Raw genomic sequence first — 25785 nt, 5'->3', positions numbered from 1 at the left:
AATATATTTTTAAGCATTTTACATTCTTTTGGTGAAAATAAAATGCAAGTATAAAAATATCTTGTGGTATATCTAAATCTTTTGGGAAAAATTACTATTACAGAACTAAAGCACAAGCGAAAGTTTCTGTGTGAATTAGGGTATCATGTAAACAACTGACAACAGCAACTAATAGGTGATACTTCATATTCTTTAAAGAGCCTTCTTCAGATGTCAACACTAGTGATATTAGAGGTCTCCCTCTCAGATAAAAAGCAATCAAATAAAACTAAGACATTCTATCATAACCCTTCTGCCTACTTTGCATTTTGCAACTACTTAAATAGCATTCAAAACAAAAAAAAGATCAAATTTGCATATATGGAAAGATATGAAACTCCACTTATGCTGTGAAGATTAATTCTAATTTTCTTTGAAGTGGTGGTAAACTATGTTTTTCACACCATCTATCCAATTCACACATTAAAAAAATGTAAACCATCAAAATCTGTTCAACCTTGTTTTTTGAAGAGTATCTCAAATATTTTTAAATTGTCAAACAAACTAAATGTAAATATAAACTGAGAAAAGACTATCCTGTAATAATCCCATTCTTTTCTTTCCCAGCAAGAGTTAGGAACATAAAAATTCCTATATCAGATAGGAGCAATGGGCCATCTATTACAGTATCCTATATCTGACAATGGCCAATACCAGTGCAATTTTTCACTAATGTGCATAATTTTAAAATAAACTGCCCAGGGGGAAGCTGTTTCCTATGTCCCATCAGTGCATATACCCTGAAACATAAAAGTTTGCTGTATCTCCCTATACAAAAAAATTAAATGGCTGTCATCCTAGCTCACGTAACTATATGTTTTCTTTTTATATCTATGATTTGATCATCCTTTTTTTTAAACAAGCCTGTTTAGTCTTCAGTGATACTTGTTTTTGCACAATACATAATTTACTAGTGGAGCTCAATGCTACAAGGTATTTCCTTAAATCATTTTATATTTATCATCTTTCAACTTCATTAGCGAGTCCCTTGTTATTGTTATATGAGAAAAAGTAAATTGGGTGCTCCTATTTACCCTTCCATAATGATTGTTATGTCATGTCCACTCTTATTCATCTCCTCTGTAAACCAAACAAACAAAAACATTTCAGTCTCTGCTTATATGAAAGTCTTTCCATTCATCTATTTACTTAGAGAAGCTCTTCTGGGCAGGGACAGTCATTTTGTTATGTTTGTACCATGCCTAGTACAGTAGGGGTGGGGTTTCTAGGTGCTTCTGCAATACAAATAAAAAAAAAGTCATCTGTCATGCATCTCTCATATCTAATTCTGCTAGATTTTTTTATATAGTGACCAAAACTGGACGCAGCATTCCAGGGAAGGGTGTATAACTGATCTGTATAAAATAGCATGATCTTTTCTGTAACTTTTTCATTGCATTCCTCACATACCCCAACAATGTTGTTTTATGTGACTGCCACTACACATTGAGATGTCTGAGGATGCCATGATTTGTCAAACAGTTTCAATTAATTTAGATCCCAGCAATGTATATTAGAACATAGTAATTCCTTCCTGTGTGCTGTACACCTTGCATTTAACACAACAGAACTTCATCTGCTGTCCACTAGTCTATCTTTGTTAGATTTCTCTTGTCTAACAAGACCCTACAGCCTTCTCTAGTCTTGACTAGCCTAAACAATTAAGTCACCTGCAAAGTTTACCACTCAGTTTCTGTTTTACGTTCTTTAGGCTAGTTTCATCATTAAAAAACAACAAAAACAAAAACAAAAAAAACCCAACCTTTTAAAAAGCTGAATGTCACAGTACTAGTTTTTTAACCTAAATACAAAGTTTTACTTAGTGGCTCAGTTACTAACTTACTTCTTGAAGCACTTCCTAGATAAAATAATCCTCCCCCACCCCAACTATGTTAACTGTCTATGCCAGCAGTTTTCTTCCACTCTTTCTACATGTGCTCCTCCTTCCTCAAGATGTTCCCCAGCACCTGATACATTTCTTGATGCATGAGGAAGTGATCAGCCTCTTTACCTCTCTAAATGATCTCAACTACAGAAGTTTTGTTCCGCCATTCCAGCCTTGTCCCCTCCTCATCCATGCCTGACTTCCTTAAATAAAAGACTGAGACAGTCAGTTGTGAACTGGGACAATTCTACTATGTCCCTGTAAATAATTCTGTCTCCTTTTGCCCCTTTAGTTCAGAAATTAGTAAATTTACCATTAATGCATTTACTGGACTGCTACTATCCAGTGTTGATGCACTATGCTCTCCGTCACCTGCAGGGCTTTGAGGCCATACCTCCTACTCCATTTGATAAGTCAAGCTACAATTGTTGGAGGGAAACATACATCAAAAGGACTTGACAATTCTTTTTCTTATGCTTCTCACATCCTGGCAGTTACACAGAAGGTGACAGCCCATTCTCAGGGAAACAAATATTTGTGTAGACTCAGTATTTTAAAGGAATAGCAAATTATATCAAGTGCCTTCCATGGTGAAAAGTTCCTACAGTCTCCAGTTAAAATCTCTCCAACACATCATTAAGGATCTACAACCTATCCTAGCAGATGATCCCTCACTCACTCAAGCTGTGGGAGGCAGACCTATCCTTGCTTACAGACAGACCCTCCAACCTGAAGCAAATACTCACCAGCAACCATACACCTTACAAGACGACCAACCCAGGTACCTACCCCTGCAACAAACCCCGTTGCCAGCTCTGCCCACGCATTGAATCTAGTGACATAATCACTGGTCCTAACCACATCAGCCACACCATAAGCAGCTCATTCACCTGCACATCTACTAATGTAATATATGCCATTATGTGCCAGCAATGCCCCTCTGCCATGTACATTGGCCAAACTGGACTGTCCCTATGCAAAAGAATAAATGGATACAAATCAGACATAAAAAATAACAACATCCATAAACCAGTCGGAGAACACTTCAATCTCCCAGGACACTCTGTAGCTGACTTGAAAGTTGCCATATTTCTACAAAAAAACCTCAAAAAACAGACTTCAAAGAGAAACTGATGAGCTAGAAATCATCTGCAAACTTGACACAATCAAACTGGGTCTGAATCCGGACTTGGAACGGTTATCTCATTACAAGAAGTAATTGTCACTGTTCACACATTCTCACCTCCTAATCAATGGTTGTGAATAGGCCTCAGCTACTCTAAGTGAATGGACTTTGCTTTTATCTACTTTCCCCATTGTTGTTACTTACCCTTGGATATGTATATATATACTTCCTATGTAATTTCTATTCCTTACATCTGAGGAAGTGGGTTACAGCCCATGAAAGCTTATGCCTGCAGAAATTAAATTTGTTAGTCTTTAAAGTGCTACAGGACTCTCGTTGTTTTTACATTATATCAAGTGTTCTTTTTTAAAATAGTTATTCCCTACTTTGACTTTTGAAGCAGTGAATACTTTAAAACTAGTGCATCAGTCAACCAAGGAAATGCCTAAACTGGCACTGAATCATGGATTAACACTTTACTAAAAACAGCAACGTTTGGGGAAAAACTGCCTTTACAAGAACCAGTAAAGTGAAGCTATATGAACAAATAAGGCAGTCCTTTTAAAATCTATAGTTGGACTAATTTACATAACCTCTTTATTTTTAATATAGACTATGTGTACGTTTAGTAGTGGCTATTTCATAAATTTATAATTCACTAATACAGAAGATGCTGTTTAAAAAAGGGTCAAATGACTAAGATGTATTAACTTTCTATGGCATCACTCCCCCTTTCCTGTATTTGTTGTTCATCAAAATTTTTGGTTCTCTTTATTATCATCATCTCTCCACAAAAAATAATCTGACAAAATATATCCCTCAGCACAATTGTACTATCTGTTATAAACTTCTTTTGTTTGTATTAAAAGACAACATTTAATAAAACATTTCCTCCCTCACAGTCCCTCACCCCCAAAAAAAGAATATTTGTCAATACAGTCAATACCTGAGCACCACACACACTCCTCTAGGTCAAGTTCCCCACTTTTCTTTTTTACTCCTCATTTTAGTCTTTCAGCTAGAGAGCCATTGCTAAACATGGTCTAAGATAAAACTGGATGCCTACCCTGGTGCTGAGCATGTGCCAATCCTCTCACTATGGCTTGCTGGATGTTATGCAAATAACTTAAGTTTCTTCCACAGAGTTACAAAGACTTCCTTCTGAGCTCAATACAGCAGCTGGTTTGTTAGCCACAATTTCAGTTCTCTTCAAAGTAAAACGTTTCCAAGTTTCCTGGGGACCTGGATATATGCCCACAAATGGTCCTGTGGCAGTAACAGAGCAATGAATAAAAACTGTACTATTGGACTACCCTGTCAAAAGGAGGCTGCTTAGTAACCCTGTCTCATGTCAGCCTTGACAGACAGAAATGAATGATTTAAGGGGCCTTTCTGAGACCAGTTTGTTGATCAAGAAACTGAAAATCTGCCTCTATTAGGGAATTTTATCATCTTAAAAAGAATGCATATTTAATACTTGTACTATTTATCAAGATTAAAATTCTATAATTGTGATTCTGAGGCTGTGCTAATCTTAAAAAATGGGAAGTGCAATCTGATAAAATAGGAATATAAATGTGAATAATAGGCCAAATCTGATGATCAGCCAGTCATTTGATTTGCATTTGACTGATTCTACACAGCATTTTGATATGAGTCAAAAGACTAATAAGAGTCCTAGTCAGCTTTCAGTCTTCAGAGAAACTCATTTAAAGAGCATAGTGCTGTGTGTTTTGCCAGTGTAGCAGTAAATACATCAGCTACTTTACAGGCAATCCAGGTTTGGAAGCAAGCTTGGCCTGGGACCCATAATGACCAATGGAAATAGTGAGGTGCAAAGATAAGGAGGGGAGGGTCTATAAGCTACCTTTCCCCTCAATAACTCTAAACCAGACAATCCACTAAGTAACATCAATCATAGCTACAGCTTTAGTGGAAGAGTATCTAAACCACAACAATTAAGGTAACTTTTGTACAGTTGTTGCTGTCACAAGGAAAATATAGAAAACTTAGCACTAGTGATACCTTTCTAAATTAAATGATTCTTGCATTTGTGTCTTCCCTTGTTTTTAACCACTAAAATTAAGAATGATTATGTGGAAAGACATTGTAAATGGAATTCATTTGCTCCTATTGTTTATTCCTTAAAGCCACAGACCACAAATTTGCAGCACAGGCTCCTAAATCAAAATGGGCTGGATTTTCAGGGACACAGTGGAGGCTGCGGGTGCTCATTTAGGGGGTTCAAATCGGGATCTAGGTGTCTAACTTTAGATATCCAAATTGGAAAATCTTCGCCATACTCCTTTGTGTGATATCACAATAATCTCAAGAGCAGTCAATTGTGATGTCACAGAAGATTACTCCAAAAGAGGAATATGCAGGAGGAGCAGATTAACTCCTTTAGCAAGAGCCTGTTTTTCATGCAAATGTCCTTAGAAAATGTGATATTTAAGCATAATTGTCTTTAATACAATGTTTTTCAAGGTTTTCCATGAGGCATGGAGTCTTTAAGGCTAACACTAACTATAATTGAGTCACTTATCTGGATTGCAGCTGTGGAAAAAGAAATGAAAACAGTACAATGCACAAATTATGAACCCAGTTCATGAAAAGATGGCTCAAATTATTATACATCAGACTTACAATAAAGCTATAACTACAGTATAAATGGTTACTTCTCATACCCATATTTCAGATCCATGATTAATATGCAGATTGAGACAGAAGGCAGAAGAGACATGGGAAGCCCCTCATTTTGATTAATGGGGATACACACGAGTTTCTGTATATTGAGTATTTGTTGTGAACTTACTCATTTGTGCTCTTTCTTCACATGTACAGTCTTTGGTTGCAAGTGAACTGTAAGGGCAGAAAATGAAAAAAAAACTTGCTGAGATAAAAAAAAACTATGATAAAATATTGACAAAAATATTCCATGATATTACTGTCATTGTGTTAGATCAAGGCTTGGATTATTTGAAACAACAGTTATAATTAAGCAATTATGCTAATACACTCTGGGAATCTGATGCAAATCAGGAGCAATTCCTTTCATGTGAATAGAGTAACACTAGCAGGAAACCGGAGTAAATGAATGGAGAATTAGACCTTATATTTGTGTTTCACTGATGGTCTCTTCCACTCACAGATAAATGCTGGAGACATTTATCTTAAAATAAACATCGAAGCAAAGCAATATATAATTTTGAAGGTATGGACTTTTAGAATAAAATTTTGACAGATGTCAGTGCAATTTCACAAAAGGTAAAAAAATAAAATAAAGCTTTCAAAGTCATAATCGTGTTTCTCTTTGGTCTTTGAAGGAATTCAAGATGGAAATAACTGTAACAGCTACTGCAGCAGCTTTAGAAGATTTAAAAATAAAAAGCAAAAAAACCAAAAATAAAAACAAAAAAACCCTTAGCTTTCCTAATAACAGATTTATGGACTGGATCCCCTCCCTTCACTTAGGAAATCAAAGAAAACAATTTAGTAAATCTCACTTCCCAATTATTATGATTCTCATTATTATTTCAAGATACATTGCAGGCAGTTATGAAGTGCACACAAGTATAGTTTGTAATTAATCATTTTTTATTTATTTTGGGTTTGCAATATCAATTTAATGAAGAACATTTCAGAAACAGAATGAGCTTACTAAAGGGATTATGTTCTTCATTTTGCTGCAAGAAAAACGTTTATTGTAAATTTCAGAATCAGTACTTAGATTTTTCTTAGACTATTGACACCACTACTTTACGGTTTTGCTTAAGCATTTTGATAAATGATATAAGTTTTGGCACGTGGATATTTTAAGGTTAATCTGCTTTCCAGAACAAAGTACATATCCACTATACTTTCAGCTCAGTCAGAAATGGGCTCTGTCATGCTATGTATGCCAAAGTTTGATTAAACAAACTAAGTTCAGGATGAGCTGGGATATGACCTAACTCAGACTGGACTATGTAGACTTGTAGGGTGAAATCCTGGTTCCACTGAAGTCAATGGCAAAACTCCCATTTACTTCATTTGGGCCATATTTACACCCATGGATTTGCAATTTAGTTAGATTATTTGACCTACATGTATGGAACTCTAAAATACATTATATATATATATATATATATATATATATATATACACACAAAGGATTTACAAAGTAAAGAAGAACAGTATTAAAACAATTATCTCCTCAGATAAAGGGATTTTTCTGGGAGAAGGAGGAACAGCCTTTGGTACTGTCTCCTGTTAAGTCAGAAGACGAAAAGGTTACCCTCCCACCATTTCTCATACATGATTTTAGCCAGTAAGTATTCATTTACCATGATTCATGGATCAAACTGTAGAAGGAAGTTATTTGCCTATAACCTGAGTTTTTTGAGATGAGCCAACAGTGCAGCTTAGGCCAGTAGAATGTTCTAGAAACAGTGCTGATTGGTGCACTCATGTCACTTCTAAATCTGCCCCTTCTTTCGTGGCTCTGAAAATTTGGAGAGCAGAACTACAAAAGGGGGACTTGGCTTGCCAACCACCTTAATTCCTTCCACTGCCCCTGGGGGTCCAAAGTTGAAATTAGGTCTCCAAGGAAGAAGGGAAAATGGGCATTGGAGCATGAATGTGCAGAGATCATTTCAAGGAACTGCATTTATATGTGAGCAACCTTCATTTCTTTTTCTAGTGGGTTTTACACATTTTCTATTCTTGGGATTTTAGCAAGCAGTATTCCTGCCTTCAGAAGTAGGACAAGGAGGCCTAGTTAAATGGAGATCATAATACTGCTTTACCAAATTATACAGTTCTTCTAGGTGCCACATCTGTGACACAGAGGCCCACTGATACCAGCTGGCAAGGGACTCATTGTTCTTTACAAGCAACTCTGGTCTCAGACCTGATAGATTCACTACATCTAATACACTGCTTTCGTGATATTTATCCATAAAGGGTAACATGTGAAAACTTGTAACTTATCGAGACTTAGTGTGAGATGTGTGTACAGGTAAAATTTCAGGAATAATGTAATTATGTAGAAAATTATGCCCTTATGGTCTTGGAGCCAAAGTGAGTCATCAGGAAATCATATGTCTTGGTGACAGCTCATTCTGGTGGGAAGGAGTTGCCATCCCTCCGTGGCTAGCCGATTATGTAATGTATTGCTCAGTGGTCCACTGTTGCAACAACTGAGAAAAGTAAATGGAAAATCATCAAAGACAAACTACAAACATAAAAAATACTTGGCAATGAAAGGGGATGATATGACAGCAAGGGGATGGCCCTGTCTGTGAACAAAGAAAAAAGACTGAGTCAGTGTATCACAGGGTGGAGAAAGACACACTGCATTGGTTCACTGAGGAGGTACCTCGAAACAATATAGGTGAAAGTTCATGAAAGATTAGGTCCCGACTCCTTCAGTCTAGCAAATGCTACAAAAGACAGTACACTTTGGGGTGGGAATCTACTCTATTAAATAGGAATAAGAGTATTCCCCACTACCTGTTTTATGGTTTTGTTTTGTATGTAACCATTTCTTTCCAACACTCACATTTATTTCTGTTTGATTTTCTATTCTTTTCTTAAATAAATAAATTTATTTTTGTTTTACTATAATTGAACTCAAATGCTGTGTGTGATACAGGAGCAGTGGCCTAAGATAAAACCGGTAAACTGGGGGTACATTGTTCCTTTGGATTGGGATCTAGAATTTCTATGGGTATCCAGTGATCAGAGGCTGATACTTTGAAGGGGATGAAGTGCATATATTGTCAATCTGCAGGGCAAAGGCAGAGCTGATACAGCCCAGAGAAGAATGTGAGAATGGAAGACAGGCTGGCACAAGCAAGACTCATGCTGGAAGTAGGTAGCAACAAGATGACTCATAGCTCTAGGTGCCCCCAGAAGCATCACAACATCTAAGGAACAATGTTTTGTGAAAGTATGAAACAACCTCCAAATGGTATCTTTACAGATTTATAATAATGGAATGTGTCTAAGGTAGGTGGTGATAGCGGCCTTCATTCTAGTTGAGTGCACTCCAAGCCCTCTGGAAGAGGAACAGAGGTGTTTTTATAAACACACTTCCATACAGTTTAATCCCCTTAGAAAGGCATTGGGATGCAACTGCCTGCCCTTTATACTTTTCCCCCATAAGGAGAAAGTCTAGGTTATTTCCTGTACTCCTTTCAGACCTACTGAAATAGGCTGCTTCTGTCTTAGCATTCAATGCATCTAGTTTAGCTTCCACAGGGGAACAAGGCCTTCAGAAACATATGGACAAGTTATGGCCTAGTTAAAATAGAATCCTGTTACCACCCTGGAGAGAAATTTCAGGCATGGAAGAAATATGTCATTTGCTACTGAGTTCTTCAGTGGCCACTTGGACTGATCATGTAACTCTGCTCATCTGATCTGTCAGCATATTATCCTTGCCTACAAATTGGAGAGCTAATGATAAGTTTGGTGTACTATAGTTCCAGAGGGGTAGCCGTGTTAGTCTGTATACAGCAAAAACAACGAGAGTTCTGTGGCACTTTAAAGACTAACAAATTTAATTTTTGTAGGCATAAGCTTTCATGAGACTCAGCTCACTTCGTCAGATGCAGAGGTACCTCGAGCTGAGTCTCACGAAAGCTTATGCCTACAAAAAATAAATTTGTTAGTCTTTAAAGTGCCACAGAACTCTCGTTGTTTTTGGTGTACTATGTACCATTTACAGAGCTATCGCCTCTTTGCAACATGCTTACCCAATTGTTCACATAAAAAGTACCATATAATTATCAGTAACTGCTTTAACTACTCTGCCATGTAACTGAGGAAGAAAGAACGTGAGTGCCCTTAATTCTAGAATACTAATATGGAGGTTTTACCTCCAAAAAATTCAACCAACCATGAATTGTCAAATTCTCATAATGAGCTTCCAAGCCCAGATTTACTACAAAGATGGTAACTGATTGAGCTAGGGAATTGAATGCAACTCCTCTGAGAACACTGTGATGTTGAGTCTATCTCATGAGGGATAGGAACACATCTTGGGTAGTGTCAATTTCATAAACACGTTATTTGGAATATAGCATCTTGCTAGCCAATGTTGCATGTGCTTCAACTTTAGATGTGCATATGGAGTTACAACTGTCATTGTCATAAGGCCCATCAGCCTGAGGAAGAACATTACTGTTTGGCACAAGTTCTCTTGTATTAAATCAAATGAGAGGTCTTCTCACTCCATTCTTGTTTTCTGAGGAAGTGCAGAGAGAAAACTATGAATGGCACCTCAATGTAATGGCAATGTCACAGTTATAAATTCCATATCAGAAGCATAGAAAGTATGCTTCACTACAAACTGACCTTTGGTAACAACGGTTTTGCCTAGTTACACTATCAAAATCCCTGGGTGAAGAAGGTCTTGCGGTCTGAAAGAAAAAATCTCTCTCAATTCCAGCCTTTCTTACACTGCCTTATGCTTCTTTGTCTCTTTAAGTACTAAGGGCAATGTATCCAGTGCTGCTCAAAGGCCCCCTGATCTGAAGAAGGATCTAAAGAGTGCGATTACGGGGTTCAGTATGATGAACCTGCCTGATCTACCATGGTAACCGTAGATCCAGAAGGAATTGACAGCGGTGATAAAGCAAACAACTAACAATGAGGGGTTTAGCATGGAACCAATAGTGTTGGATCCAGGGCAGGGTGCAGATCCATAAGACAGCCTTGACCCTCATTATCCTTTGCTGTGGTGCCGATTTCCGAGGCTGGAGGCTTATGAATATGTTTTTGCACTTCAATATGCAGAACTGGACACACTAGATCTGTAGAGGTATACTCTTGAGGACTGGCTTTCAGCAGAGGTGGACACCTCTGAGGCCATGCATTTGTACTCATCTGAAACCAATCTTTGCAGATTCAGAGTGATTGGCACCTTAAGTTTGACTCCAGACAGAGGTCAACACGTACGAAAAGATTTTACCAGGCTTTTTAACACCCTCCGGAGTCAGAGCGGAGGTTGGTCTCATAGCACTTATAGAACCCTGAGTTTCACAGCCAGAAGATTTAGCCACTGCAATAGCACAGCTTGAAGGCAATTCCTGGGAAAAATGGTGCTGCATATGGTGCAACAGTGCAAGAAATCATCTTCCCTCAAGCAAGCCAAACAATGTTGTATGTGTGGGTATGTGTGTCTGAAGCAGAAAAAACAGCAGGACAAGAGGTGCACCTCTTGAAGCCTGGTTTCTTTATCTTAGGTTCTGACATATCAGAACAAAGCACCCAGGCCAGGATGCTAAAATCCTTAGTCAAAAAACAAGAAAAATACTACCTATCTAAACCTCACTAAAGTAGGGCAGTGACATAAGGAATAAATCAGGGTTCTGACAATTCAGGGATCCAGTAACCTGTGAGGTTCCTAGTTTATCTGCTACCATGTTTGGAAAGAACTGAGGTGGTTGTCATGATGTGCCCCCTTTTATAATCTCACCCTCCAAATGTTCAGGGCCTCAAGGAGAGGTCAAGAGGCATATGAGTGCTCCAATGGACACAGCTAGGAGGAGGTTCTACTGGTCAAACTGCACCACTGCCACATCACAAAAAATGGAATGTTCAGAGGCCACTCAAAGTAAAAATGCTTAGTCATCATCACTTACTAATTAATAATTTAAAGATAAGCGCACATACATAGAGAAAAAATGATTAGCCTAAAATTACATTTTGGTAAATTCACCACACAGAGCACAGGTAAGAGTGAATGGATGCCTTCTCAATGCATTTCCATAACTTAATACATTTTAATTTCTTTTAACTTTAATATTAACTCTGAATTGTCTGGGTTTGCAACACTTGTTTGGTGGATAATTACAATATCCCTTTAATGTTTTAACACTGAGTACGTATCAGTAATTTAAAGTTAACTCCAAGTTAATGTAGTTTCTCTCTGGGAATAAAGTATATTTAGAACAATAAATAGAAAGTGAACTTTCCTACTGAGTATCAAATGATGATGAATCCAAATCAATTGGAAAATAACAGAAGGTAAGTTTTGTATAGCACTTTACATATTGAAAGTAGTTCAAAGTGCCTTACAAAGTATGTCAAATGCTGATGGGGTGCTGTGAAGGGTAGCAAAACAAATGCCCTCAGCATTAGGGTGTACCCAAACATTAGTACCTGTTTTATTGAGAGGGGTAACATTAGCCAGAACACTAGAGTTATCCCCTGCTCTGCAAGAAAAGCAAGGTTTCAGCCAAGATTGCATTTATGTTGCCTGGAATCCCCCAAAGTCAAGATGTTCAGTTAAATAGTTTTTATGGTTTGGAAATTGCTGTATGAGTGCACAAATTCTGTCAAGTCAAATCTTCAGCCAAAGTTTATAAAGATAATAAACAGGGAACTTCTGTACTGTAAAAACATCTCCTTTGGAGGTTGGGTGAGGAAAGGAAGTCTCTTACATAGCTTTTAAGCTATCCTCTTTGGGTGATTCAAGTACCACATTAACAGGCTCTGGAGGGAGCAAAAGGATGACTTGGCCTGACAATAAGTCTTTGAGGAGATAAAAGGGAAATTTTGTGCATTTGGAAGAGGGGACCATTAAAAGAAATTCAGCATCCCTGAGCAGTATTCAGTATCTAATGGGTATATTCTCACTAGAAGGAAGTTTAAATCCCCCACTTGTTGAGATAGGAACTCACTTCATAGAAATGAAACAAATTTCTCACTTTGAAATTATTATATGGACTAAAGAATGTTATTTTTAAAAAGTTGGATATTCATAACATAATATAGCTCCACTGTATTTGGAGAAATAAAAAGCAATCCAGAAATGTAAAATATAAAATAATGAAGCACATTTCATTTTATAAAAACATATGAAAGTGCACATTATCTTCTCACAATGTTAAGTCATATCAGAAGTCATCATTTTAGTTGGTTTTTAGGTCAATACACAAGGTAGTTATTGAAATTGCAACAGAGAGAAAACAATACACACAACAGCAGGTACAGAGAACAAACTAAGCAGAAAAAATTTAAAAGTCATATCCAGTTTAACAAAAGACTAAGCTGTCTGAATTCTCAGGTACATATTCAAATTGCAAGTAAAAGTAACCTCTGGAATACATGATTGTTCCTTTATTATTTCTAATTTATCCTTTCATCAACATTTCTAAAGACAGGATCATAATCCTATATAAAGACGACAAAAATGTTTACCATCATCCATGTCTTGAGGGGGAGAGATGGAGGGAGATTGTCAGATCGGACAAACATGGAAAAGACAAACCCTGGGATCCTGAGAGGAGGGGCAAAGGGAGGGTCAAGAATAGCAGCTCTGGGGCCTTCCTCGCTCGTTTTTGAAAGGACAGGCAGGAAAAGGAAGAGCACTCTCTGCCTGTCATTGCTGCCATTGGCTAGGTTGCGAGGGGAGGGGAGGAGAGCTGATTGTCTCCTACCCCTTCCCTTCCTGCACGCAAAGCGCTAAAGCCGTGCAGTGGTCATTTGCTGAAGTTGATGCCTTGTCCTCCCTCCCTATAATTGAGGTTAAGCTGAAGCAGAGTTTTCAAGATGCTGTTGGTGTAACCAACCGTGGTTTTTGTTTGTTTGTTTGTTTTTTTGTTGTTTTTGTTTTGTTTTTTGTTTTTTTTTTGGGTGGAAAGGGGGAAAGATCAGGAAGGAATTTTTCCTTCAAGGTAAAATTAATGTTTCTGTAGAGATTTTTCACTTTCACAATACTGGAGGCCCAATTCTAGGTTAATAAGGAGTAAAGACAGAATTTTAACATGTTGTACATTTATAAAGTAAGTTAGTAATTTTATTGCACTTACAGCTGGTGAATTGTGTAAGGAGAGGCTCAGAGGGATCAGCTCCCAGAGGTAAAAATGAGAGCTGGGAGATAACTGGTGACCCTATTAGCCTGGAGAAGGAAGAAGGTACCTTAAGTCTGTAGACAGAGGTACCCTTCATATGTACCCCCTTGCAGGTGGAGGGGACAAGAGGATTCAGTGGTAACCATGAATGTTGGTCATTTGGAATGAAGATCAATTAACACTGCTCTGGATCCAAATAAATGTCTGTTATTTTCAGGGCACGATTACCCTCTCTTCCCCACATTACAGTTAAAATTGTTATAGTTGTCGCCTTTTGCTTTAAAATCCATCCGTGTCTCATTCTCCTGCATGTCCTCATAGACTTTAAGGCCAGAAGGGAGAATCATGATCTAGTCTGACGACTTGAACATCATAGGTCATAGAACCTTACTCATCCACTCCCGCAATAGGCTCATAGCCTCTGTCTGAATTACTCAAGTCCTCAAAGCTGGATTTAAAAGGCTTCAAGTTACAAAGAATCCACCATTTACACTAGTTCAAACCAGCAACTGACCCATGCCCCATGCTGCAGAAAAAGGGACACACAAAAAAACAGGGTCTCTGCCAATCTGACCTGGAGTAAAATTCCTTCCTGACCCCAAAAACAGCAATCAGTTAGACCCTAAATATGTGCGAGACCCACAAGCCAGACACCTGGGAAAGATTTCAGAGCCCTCCCCATCTAGTATCCCTTTACGACCTCTGGAGATATTTGCTAATAGCAGTCACGGATGGACTATATGCCATTGTAGGCAATCTCATCATACCACCCCCTCCATAAACTTATCAAACTCTGTCTTAAAATAAGTTAGATTCTGTGCTCCCGCTATCACCCTTAGAAGGTGGTTTCAGAACTTCACTCTTCTGATGGTTAGAAATCTTCATCTAATTTCAAGCCTAAACTTGATGATGACCATCTTATATCCATTTGTTCGTGTGCCAAAGCTGGCCCTTAACTTAAATAACTCCTCGCCCTGCCTGGGGTTATCCCTCTGATGGATTTATAGAGAACAGTCATCTCTCTCCTCAGCCTTCATTTGGTTAGGTTAAACAAGACAAGTTCCTTCAATCTTCTTTTGTAAGGTGGGGGTTCTCCATTTCTCGGATCATCCTAGTAGCCCTTCTCTGCACCTTTTCCAGATTGAATTCATCTTTCTTAAACATGGGAGACCAGAATTGCACACAATATTCCAAATGAGATCTTACAAGTGCCTTGTACAATGGTAATAATACTTCCCTATCCTTACTGGAAATATCTTGTGTAATGCATCCTAGGGCTATACTGGCCTTTTTCACAGACACGTCACACTGGCAGCTCAGTCATCCTATGACTGACCAATTCATCCATATTTTTCTCCTCTTCTGTCACATCCAACTAGAAGTTCCCATCTTACACAAAAAATTCTTGTTGTTAGTGCCTAAATGCATGACTTGCACTTTGCACTATAAAATTTCATCCCATTTCTATTACTCCTGTTTTCAAGGTCATCCAAACCTTTTAGTATGGTATTCCGGTCCTCCTCCATGCCAACAATATCTCCCAACTTTGTCATCCACAAATTTTATTAGCACATTCCTGATTTAAAAAATGACTAATTTAGAATGGCAGAATGAATATTTAATCCTCCTGAATTAATTTAGAGCCTTTCCACACATTTCAACAAGGATCAAACATGCACCAGATTCCATCTAGAACAAACATTAAGTCTGGGTTTCTTAACTAAGGTTCCAGGGGTGGAGGAAAGTAAAAAAAGTCATATACTGTATATTATAGCACATATACTCCTATTTCTTTGGCCTATTTTGTTAGGAAGGCTAGATCATTTTTCAAAATTCCATCTCTCCCATCAGTTATCATAGACCTCTTAAACACTACAGTATATTTCACAGCATTGACTGGCCTGACTTCATTGTATAACAAAAAGGCTTTGTTAGTAGTACAAGCATGATAGTTATTGCACAAGTTTCCTTTCCTTTATGCATTTTGACTGTTGCTTGTGATATAAAAGTAATTTCACAGCCTATGTTATGCCTAAAGTGTAATATTTTTCCATTGCATATCATGGTTTACAAGGGTTGGGTTTTTTCGGTTTTTGTTTTTTGTTTTTGTTTGTTTGTTTTTTTTTGGGGGGGGGAAGTAAGGAGGGTATTAAATTGGCAGAATTGCAAGTTTCACCTTGAGACAGTGTGTGTGTGGTGCTAAGAAACAATTCTTCAAAGCCAGAATATTAGATAACTTAAACGTTTTCAAATGTGCCCACAATCCACAATTACTGGAATGACTATTTTAGGATAAGATCTGAAAAGCAAACAACATACTTCCAATGGCATGCTCCTTCCTGTTCCAATTCTTATCATCCTCCTACTTCCCCATTGCAGGTATCATAGAATCATAGAATATTAGAGTTGGAAGGGACCTTAGGAGGTCATCTAGTCCAACCCCCTGCTTAAAGCAGGACTAACTTCAGCCATATCATCACAGCCAGGGCTTTGTCAAGCTGCAGCTTAAAAACCTCTAAAGATGGAGATTCCACCACCTCCCTAGGTAACCCATTCCAGTGCTTCACCACCCTCCTAGTGAAAAACTTTTTCCTAATGTCCAACCTAGACCTCCCCAACTGTAACTTGAGACCGTTGCTCCTTGTTCTGTCATCTACCACCACCGAGATCAGCCTAGCCCCATCCTCCCTGGAACCCCCTTTCAGGTAGTTAAAGGCTGCTATCAAATCCCCCCTCATTCTTCTCTTTTGCAGACTAAACAAGCCCAGTTCCCTTAGCCTCTCCTCATAAGTCCTGTGCTCCAGCCCCCTAATCATTTTTGTTGCCCTCCGCTGTACTCTCTCCAACTTGTCTACATCCTTTTTGTAGTGGGGGGCTCAAAACTGGACACAATACTCTAAATGCAGCCTTACCAATGTCAAATAGAGGGGAATAATCACTTCCCGCGACCTGCTGGCAATGCTCCTCTTAATGCAGCCCAATATGCTATTAGCCTTCTTGACAACCAGGGCACACTGCTGACTCATATCCAGCTTTTTATCCACTGTTACCCCCAGGTCCTTTTCTGCAGAACTGCTGCCCAGCTCGTCGGTCCCCAGTCTATAGCTGTGCATGGGATCCTTCCTTCCTAAGTGGAGGACTCTGCACTTTTCTTTGTTGAACCTCATTAGATTTCTTTTGGCCCAATCCTCCAGTTTGTTTAGGTCCTCCTGTATCCTATCCCTACCTTCCAGGGTATCTACCACTCCCCGCAGCTTAGTGTCATCTGCAAACTTGCTGAGGGTGCAATCTACCCCATCTTCCAGATCATTAATGAAGATGTATCCTTCCAGTCCAGTCACCAATCCCCCCTTCCCCCCATTACTACCAAAGGTTCTCTCTTTATCCAATACATTACCCCCTCTACTATTCTAATGCAGGTTTCCATTTGAGCTCATCTCATCTCTCCAACTTCAAGATGTTTTTCCAAATCCCAACACCTTACTCTATTAATAATCAGCCTTTTGCTAACAAAGATGGATGTCCCTGCAGATGCATATCTCAGCAGGTACAGAGACATCCTCTAATCTAATGTTTCCAACACTTGAAAAAGTGGAACTCCTGCCCCTCCTTCAGAAAAATGAAACCAATCTCATCTCCTGGTAGGCCCTAGATTTGCTATTAAAGGTTTACACATGCCCCCCTGACTTGTCTTTTGAGCTCCTCCCCCTCTGTCACAGACATTTTAAGAAATGTCAGTGTAGATTTCATTAATTACTTCCTCTCCTTTCCTAAATGTCCCGAATCAGCAAATCATGTAACAATGTTGACATTTAAAGTATCACCACCATCTGAGTTCACAGTCATTGAAATGAATAGGGCAATTCACAGCTCAGAACTATTGTCTTAGGCTCTCTGCAAACTTAGGCAAACATTATAGCATTGATCACATTTCCTCCAATTTGGAGATTTTCTTTCTTTATAACCATAGCAGCTAGAGTTTCAGCTTTCATTTTAATAATAAAGTGAGACTCTGGAAGACAACTTAGAGGTCTGTCTAGCTTTGCTCCACCATCCAGTTTACCCTTCAAACACCCCAGTGGAGTGTGGCCCACACTTGAGGGTCTAGGGCATTGTTTCTCAAGTGGTCACCAAAGAGCACACCATTTTACATGAGGTGGAGAAGACCAAACATTTTCCTTAGGGCCTGCATTCTCATAAAGAAGGTTGCAAAATATGGTCAAAGTAAAATGGACACTTGTTAGAAGCCAATAGAGGCCTTTCCAGCTTTCAAAGAGCAGGGAGGGGAGAAAACGCACCTGCCCCCTATGTACTTTTTCAATTACAACAGCTTCCCCATTCCTTTTATAGCTGCACCCATTTCATGGGCAGGGTTCTACTTGTAACGCCTTACATGCTGAAACTTGAACACCTTTATATCTTGTCACAGTCATTTAAACAACATGTACCTCAATTTACTAATCTGTAACATGGAGGATAATACTTACCTACCTTAAGGTAGAAAATTTCCATACGATGGTTTTGATATCTTTGGATAAGCAATATTTAAATATGTAGTGTAATCTATGCACCAGCAGGTGTATAGTAATTTGTAATATATTATGAGGGCAGAATTTCTTACACTGCTAATATTAAGTTTTGAGCTTTTCTGAAACAATAACACAAAAATTCATAAGATGCAATTCCGTTTTTCATAGATCTACTACACTGAAGCTCAAAATAAAGCTTTTAGATTTACTCAGTAAAAAGAAATGACAAATCTATAAACAGCTGATGCTGCCTATTCAAAGAAGTAGGGCAGATTCTGATGGCTACAGCATACTGAAGAACTTCTGAAATGTACAATACATATTTTTTAGCCATAATGTAAAAAGTCCCTTTGTATATTCCACTACAACTCTGTATTTCATAGTAAAATGCTACTTTAGGCTAGGGAAGAAAAGAAGCCACCCATACTGGACTTGCAAATATCAAACTATTTCTACTATCCAAAAAACAAAAACAACACACCAGATCTAGCTACAGTCCATGTGATCATTTTAGTTATCAATCCAAGAGATTCCCCACCATCTCAGATCTACAAAATGTTAATAGCATGTGTGTCAATAGTTCCCCAGAACCCAAGAGATCCATCAATTCTGCCTCAGCAGTCTATATTTTCAATATAGTACCCTTTCACCGACACTCATGTTTGTGTTAAAAAGACACCATGTAGAAGTAGCAACAGCAAACATAGAAACAGATCAGTTATTCCCTAACTAGTAGGCTGGCTAGACCAAGGCAATTCTGTTCAGGAGGAGTAAACTGCAATATACCAGCAAGCCTTACATCTGTTCCCGAATATCTGCATGATAATAAACCCCAACAGCAGCTCCCTGGAGCTCTTCCAGAACCTTGTTCACCTGGGTTTTTACTTCCACAGAGACCTCAGGAAAGTTCTTCTGTCTGTGGATGACAAAGTAAAACCAGACCAACCAGGAATGCAGAATTCTACATTACTGCTCACATCCCCCCACTATTCAAGTTCTTGTCTTTTCCTGCTTCAAGGCAGCCCTCGGACTTGCTTCCAGCTCTAGACCCTCCTGTTTTTCCTTTGTGAAAGGCAGTGAACTTGCACAAACTGATGAGTCTCTCTCTCTCTTCTCTGGATAAAACCATATCTCCACTGGTGACTCCATCATTAAATCTATTAAATAGGACTCTTGTCAAATCTCCATTGAGCTTTTTTAAAAAAACTGCAACTACAACTCATTGGAGAACAAATATTTGGGACAGAAATATATTAAAGGAAATGGGTATTTTCATACTTGGTGCATGTGCGATTGGATTCTTTTTGGCCAGCAGTGTCCATTGGGGCTACATCTGTGCCTTAAGTGCCCTCATGTACCCATGCCCACAGCCGAGGGGATAAAGGACAGAGCAAGCCCAACCATCCCTCAGCTCCTTCACCAATACAGAATCCAAAAGTAGCGGGGAAGGACAGGTCGTAGAATCTAAGTGGACAATATATCTTGAAGAACCAGTTATAGTAAGGTAAGTAACCATTCTCTCTTCTTCAGCTGATTATCCACATGGATTCCACTGCTGGTGATTAAAAAACAGTTTACTTGGCTTACATAATGACAGCAGGACAACTCTATAAAACAAAACATGATCCAGAAGCCTCAACTAAAGAATAGTGTCTTGTAAAAGCATGAACCAAGTAGCTGCTCTGCAGATTTCAGACATAGGGACATTGTTCACACAGACAGCAAAGGCTGTCTATGCTTTACCGGAATGAGTTCTAATGTAGCGACTCACTTAGATAATTTCTGAGAGGATATTGCCTGACCTTTAACCTTTTCTTTAAAGTCCATGAACAGCCTAGGTGTGTTCCTAAATAGTTTTGTTTTGTCAATGGAAAAAAGACAGTATCTTTACTGAATCAAGTGTGTGAAATATAGCACCCCCTGGGTTGAATGAGGCTTGGGGAAGAAAACTTGGAGATGAATAGTTTGATTCACACAGTAACACTGTTCTTATGAAATACTGTATAATGCAGACCTACTATGAGGTCCTGAATTCCTGTACCTTTCCAGATAATGTAATGGCTACAAAAAAAGACAGTTTTCATGAATGGGTAGTAATTGGAACAAGCTGCTACGGGCTCAATGGGGACCTATGGATCCTGTTAGCAGTATATTGAAGTCTCAAGAGGGAAAGTGCTCCCAAACTATGTGGAAAAACGTAAGGCATTTAAGTAATCTAGCCAGAATGGAGTGAGAAAACAGAGAGGCCCAGGGTAGGACAGCGATACACAGATATTGCTACTAGATGGATCCTTATGGAGCTGATAGAAAGTTCATATTGTTGCAGCTTTAGTAAATGGGTGCTGAAATGGGTGTTGTCAGGGGAGACAGCTAGTACTGAGTTGCCCAAATAGAAAACCTCTTCCACTTCACTTTATAGACAGGCTAGTTGAGGCTTTCCTGCTTTGCAACAGAAAGTTCTAAGCTTCAACTGACCATCTTCTTTTGGAAGATTTCAGTTAGCCAGCATTCAGGCTATCTGATGTAAGGAGGCTGAGTCCAGGTGTAGGATCTAGCTGTTGTTCTGCAAGACTATGTTGGGACTGTACTGAAATGTTCATTACATCTGAATATCAGAACTGCCTGGCCTATACTGGGATTATCATGATCACCACCAGTTCTGTGTCTTGCCTCCATTCCCTCAGGACCTTCAATACCATGGGGAATCAGGGGAAAGACCTACAACAATCCCAGCGTCCAAAGGACAGGAAAGGTGTCCATCAGGGAGCTTTGCTGAGGTAAAAGAGGCAATTAGTGTGTCCATAAATGAGCAGGACAGCAGCTTCAGAAGAGGGCCAAACTTTAAATGCTGGGGACCCTGACTCCACCATAGTGACTTGCTCCTTATTGAGTGGTGGGAATTGTGAGGTAATAAATTGAAATATCACTGACCAATTTTCCTATAGCCCAGAAAATGAGAGGAGTCCTATGGTTTCAGATCTCAGCAAGTAATTTCTTATATAATTTTGCTTCAGTTGAGAGAAAGCTATCATTCCATTTATAAAAGAGGTTCATAATGTTGAGTGAGCTCAAAAATATCTGCATATTCTGCTTTTTTAAATGGGCTGTTTTCTGGACAAAGAAATTAATCTCCTTCTCCAAGCCTTTACAAAGTCTGTTTGAATCAACAGAACCAAATAGACCTAGAGAAAATATATATATAGAAAACCATAGGTGACTAAAATACATTAATTTGGTATGTAGGTTTTTAGTAAATTAGAACTCAATCCTGCTCTTATATATTAAGTGTACAGTGTGAAATCATCTCTGTAACACTACAAGATACATGGAATCCCTTGTGTTCCTTACTATTACGAAATAATTCAGTAAAGTTAGCTTTCATTTGGGACAATATGCCATCCGTTACTTAATTTTAAATCACTTTAAACAAAAACAGAATAAGGGGAACTAGAAAACAGAGGATCTCTAATTAAATATATAGCTTTTCATTTTTCGGTAATCAGTTCAAATCCAGCCCAGGTAGTTAGCAGCCAAAAGCTACCACCATCCATACAATGGACATTTGGTAGCTTATCTCAAATTAAGTGATTGTCTCAAACTGACCAGCCTGATTAATGTAGGTTCATAATCAGATAAAAGTGCTGTACTAAAACATATTACAGGTAATAATTCTGGAAAGGTTAAAGTTCTGCACAACATATTACTCCAGTGACAAGGTCTTTATAAACCTTTGTTTTTAACAAAAGCTATCTTCCTTTTTATGATTCTTCAATTCTGGAGAGTTGCAATATGCTACAGCAAACAATATGTCAAAGAACTCCTTTGAAGTGTCCTGCTGGGAATGTATGCTGCACATTTTCACTTTTAAATAGGAAAAATAATTACAGCATGGAAATAACATCTTTTAAAAATTCCCAGCTCGAACAGCACATAACAGCCATGATAAATTGAACAAAAGGCTCAACTCTCTACATATATGCTTTCAGTCACAACCTTGATCAATATGATGAGTGGAGATAAGGAAGATATGTCCAATGTCGTATTTCTTGATTCAAAAAGGGTCACTTAAAAAAAAACCTTCCACAACCCTTCTTTCATCTTTGCTGGTAGTGATGATGGATTCAATCAGCTTTCAAAGAGTTGCAACATAGGATAAATCCCATTTTATTAGGTGGGAATTTTCCCCACTACCATCTGCTCTCTCACCCCCCAAAAACCCTCAAAGTGCTGGGTGTGTTTGCAATTGCAGGCTATTGCATGTACATTGCATCCTCTCGCTACCTTATCTCTGTTATTGTGAATTGACAGAAGATAAAAAATAAAAATTTGAAAAAATCTTGCTTTAAGATAAAGATTTATTGAAATATTTAAGTCAATTGCTTGGTCAGTGAAAATGACTGGGGAGGAACAGTAGAGAATGGCCTAAATGAACAGATGTACCTTCAAAGGAAAACAATGTCAGGAAGGTATAATTTTGACAGCTTTGCTAATTTTCCTTTAACACCTGTCTGTCGCTAATATGAAATAATACAGCTAGAAGGTATGAATAAAGCAGCTATGGTCCAGTTCTGGTATGCATCAGGCAATAGTAACAAAGATTCATGTTAATCAAGTAAGTGCTGGCTTGTTCTCATCTTGGGGCAATATGCTCTTTATTACTGACAATGTACCCTCCCACCCAAGGCAACTCAGAGACAGAATTTTAACTTATCAAGCTCCGATCCCTAGGTAAATTAAAGTGGTCAAACAGAACAGTGTGATTATCAGAGCCAAACAATCCATTCACTAGCATGGTAATGCACTGTGTATTTAACTAAGGGTACTGTGAAAGAAATCTCACTCAATTTAATGATAAGACTTGATTTAGCATATCATCTTTGGGCAGACACAAATCAGGCATCATTCAATAGATTGAACATTTCTAGAAATGTGTTTTTACCTAGTGCCAATGCATATTCTTCTTTAGTGAGGTATATTTGTACCCCAGAACATTTCTGTCAAACACACATCTTAGAAAGGGACAGTCAAGTTCATTGAGTTATTGAATGTTATAAAAATTTAAGGGAAAACAAATATAAAGGATAGTACAATTGGAGGGCATTTCCCCCTTTCCTTCTCCCTATAATCACGTGCTCAAATCAACCAACAAATCCACAGACTATTTACCAAAAATTAAGACATCATTAAGCAAACGCAATTTACTAGAGATTTTACAAAAGTTGTTTCCCATAAGCCAAATTCAAACCTTGCATAAGCAGGTGCAGCTTGTCTCCAACAAAGTTGCACCTGTTTACAGTAGGTCTAAATTATTAGAATGCCAACATTAAGTAGATGCTTTAATGACAAGATCCCTATCCAGGACAAATTTACAATTTAAATAGTTGGGCACTTGCATCTCATATGCACTGTATGTCACATAAATCATGGAATTTTTCTAAAATGTTGACACAGAACTTCAATCCCTATTGCCTTGGAACTTCATAAAACAATATGTGACAATGAAAAGAAATGCAAAGCAAGTTTCACTTTGAAAACTGCCATAAGCTCTTTAAGGATTTTCTGCAGATTTGCTTTCTGTTGGCTTCCAGCACATTTCTAAAGCAGATAAACACATGTGAAAATTAATGTATATTCATTAATGTTGATTAATTCCTTTTTTAGACCAGAAACAAAATAAGCAAACTGAGTAAGTGGACAATTACAGAGGTGCAAAGTCAGCCATCCATACAAAGACCACTGGAATTTCCATTCAGTGGAATGTGTAAAAATTGTAGCATGGTGAACACTTTTTTCTAAGACAAACAGCATTAAGAGCAAAATATTCAGAAGTTTTCTGAACAAATTCTTATATGATCGATTAATTTTATTTTTGTATTCAAGCAAAACCTAAACTGAAGAGCTATGCATAATTCTGAAATATATATATTTCACTCAATGTACTGCTTGTTACTTAGTTCTGCTGTAGTGTTGGCCTCTTGCAGTACAAGTACACTGTAAACAACAGACAAAATTTGGTTGTGTATGTTCAAGGCCACATTCCCAAAAGCAGATGCTTATGCTTAACCTGCAAAGATTGCAAGCACAGTTGTTGCACATACAAAGACCTTATTCCCACATGTGGGTGTAATGCAGGTGTAATTACCTGCATTTGAATATTCTACATATGACTGTTGGCATATGTAAATCCTAGTTTTGTACATGCAACCAGTGCATGTACAATTTTAATAGTTATTTTGAAAGTACAGTCTTATTAAAAACTTCTCACTCATTTGTCTTGTTCTTTTAATTTAAATGGTATTTTAGTGATTTAGATTTGATTAAATACAGATTTCCTATCTATAAAATAAATATTTTAAAGCCAGTGTGTTATATCCAAGAGAACAAAAGTTGGCTCCTTAAATGATAAATACCTTTCCTAGAGATGCAGACTGAATTTTGGTCAACATTTTAGAATTTTAATTTGCAAAGAGAGCAAATTGTTCTCTTTTTGCTACTTAGGTATGTTAAAACAAAAATCAGTGGCAATGACCTGAACTAAACCGATAAACTTAGACCTGCTAGCTGATTATTTAGGGCTTTATTCGCAAAATTAAAAGGCAGTCTACATACTCCAGAAAGTCGAGCAGTAGTCTACATACTCCAGAAAGTCGAGCAGTTTGACTACATTGGCAACTGGGGGCAACTACAGAGATTTAGATTAATAATTTGCATCTGATTACTTTACAAATGAGGAAAAAAACTGTTTCAAGGTCCCAGAACCATGCTAGCCATCATAAAGAAAGTTATACAATTTATCAAGTGTCTTCATTTGATTCCTTTTCAAAATGTCAGTTCTTTATTGGAAAAAAAAAAAAAAAGAGCAGGCCACCAACCAAGGCAGACCGCTGTGGTTGCATATAACATCTTTCCATCAGAACAGTAATCAGCCCTGCAAATATTTAGAAGTGAGGATGAAGTAATGCAAATTCACATTTACAACACAAACGATATGTATATATTGTATGCATTCTAGCAATTTATTACAACTGCATAAAACTTTTCAAGAACAAATTAGGGGATCAGACACTGTTGCATGCAACTCAATCCCACGCTCTAGGTGTCCTTAAACTACTGATTGCCAGAAGCTGGGACCAGATGACAGTGGATGGATGACTTGACAAATTGCCGTGTTCTTCTGTTTATTCCCTCTGAAGCACCTGGCACTGAACACTGTCAGACAGACAACAGGATAGTGAGCAACATGGACCATTGATCTGACCCAGTACAGCCATTCTTCTGTTCTTATATGTCAAGCTCACTGCCCACAACAGGGACTCTTTGCAGCACTCCATTCTCCCCTCACAAGCATCCTGTTCACTACCC

The 25785-nt window shown here is 38.2% G+C and overlaps 1 protein-coding gene across 10 annotated transcripts in view; it reads right to left on the bottom strand.

Moving 5' to 3' along the window:
• Positions 1-25785, bottom strand: part of SIPA1L2 (signal induced proliferation associated 1 like 2) — a 215484-nt gene that overhangs the window by 110389 nt on the left and 79310 nt on the right. For 8 of the 10 annotated variants that reach the window (XM_067535855.1, XM_067535856.1, XM_067535854.1 and 5 more), the window contains one exon: positions 5866-5912. The gene's annotated coding sequence lies outside the window, so the exon portion shown is untranslated. Of the gene's footprint in view, positions 1-1073; positions 1120-5865; positions 5913-25785 lie in introns of all 10 variants that reach the window. The other 2 variants (XM_067535858.1, XM_067535857.1) reach the window with 1 other exon arrangement.

Source organism: Emydura macquarii, unplaced genomic scaffold, assembly GCF_026122565.2.
Source record: "Emydura macquarii macquarii isolate MOO-44397 ecotype Brisbane River unplaced genomic scaffold, CSIRO-AGI_Emac_v2 contig_3517, whole genome shotgun sequence".
Taxonomy (NCBI): domain Eukaryota; kingdom Metazoa; phylum Chordata; order Testudines; family Chelidae; genus Emydura; species Emydura macquarii.
Note: the sequence above shows the minus strand (reverse complement) of the source record. Positions and strands in the feature narration are given on the sequence as shown.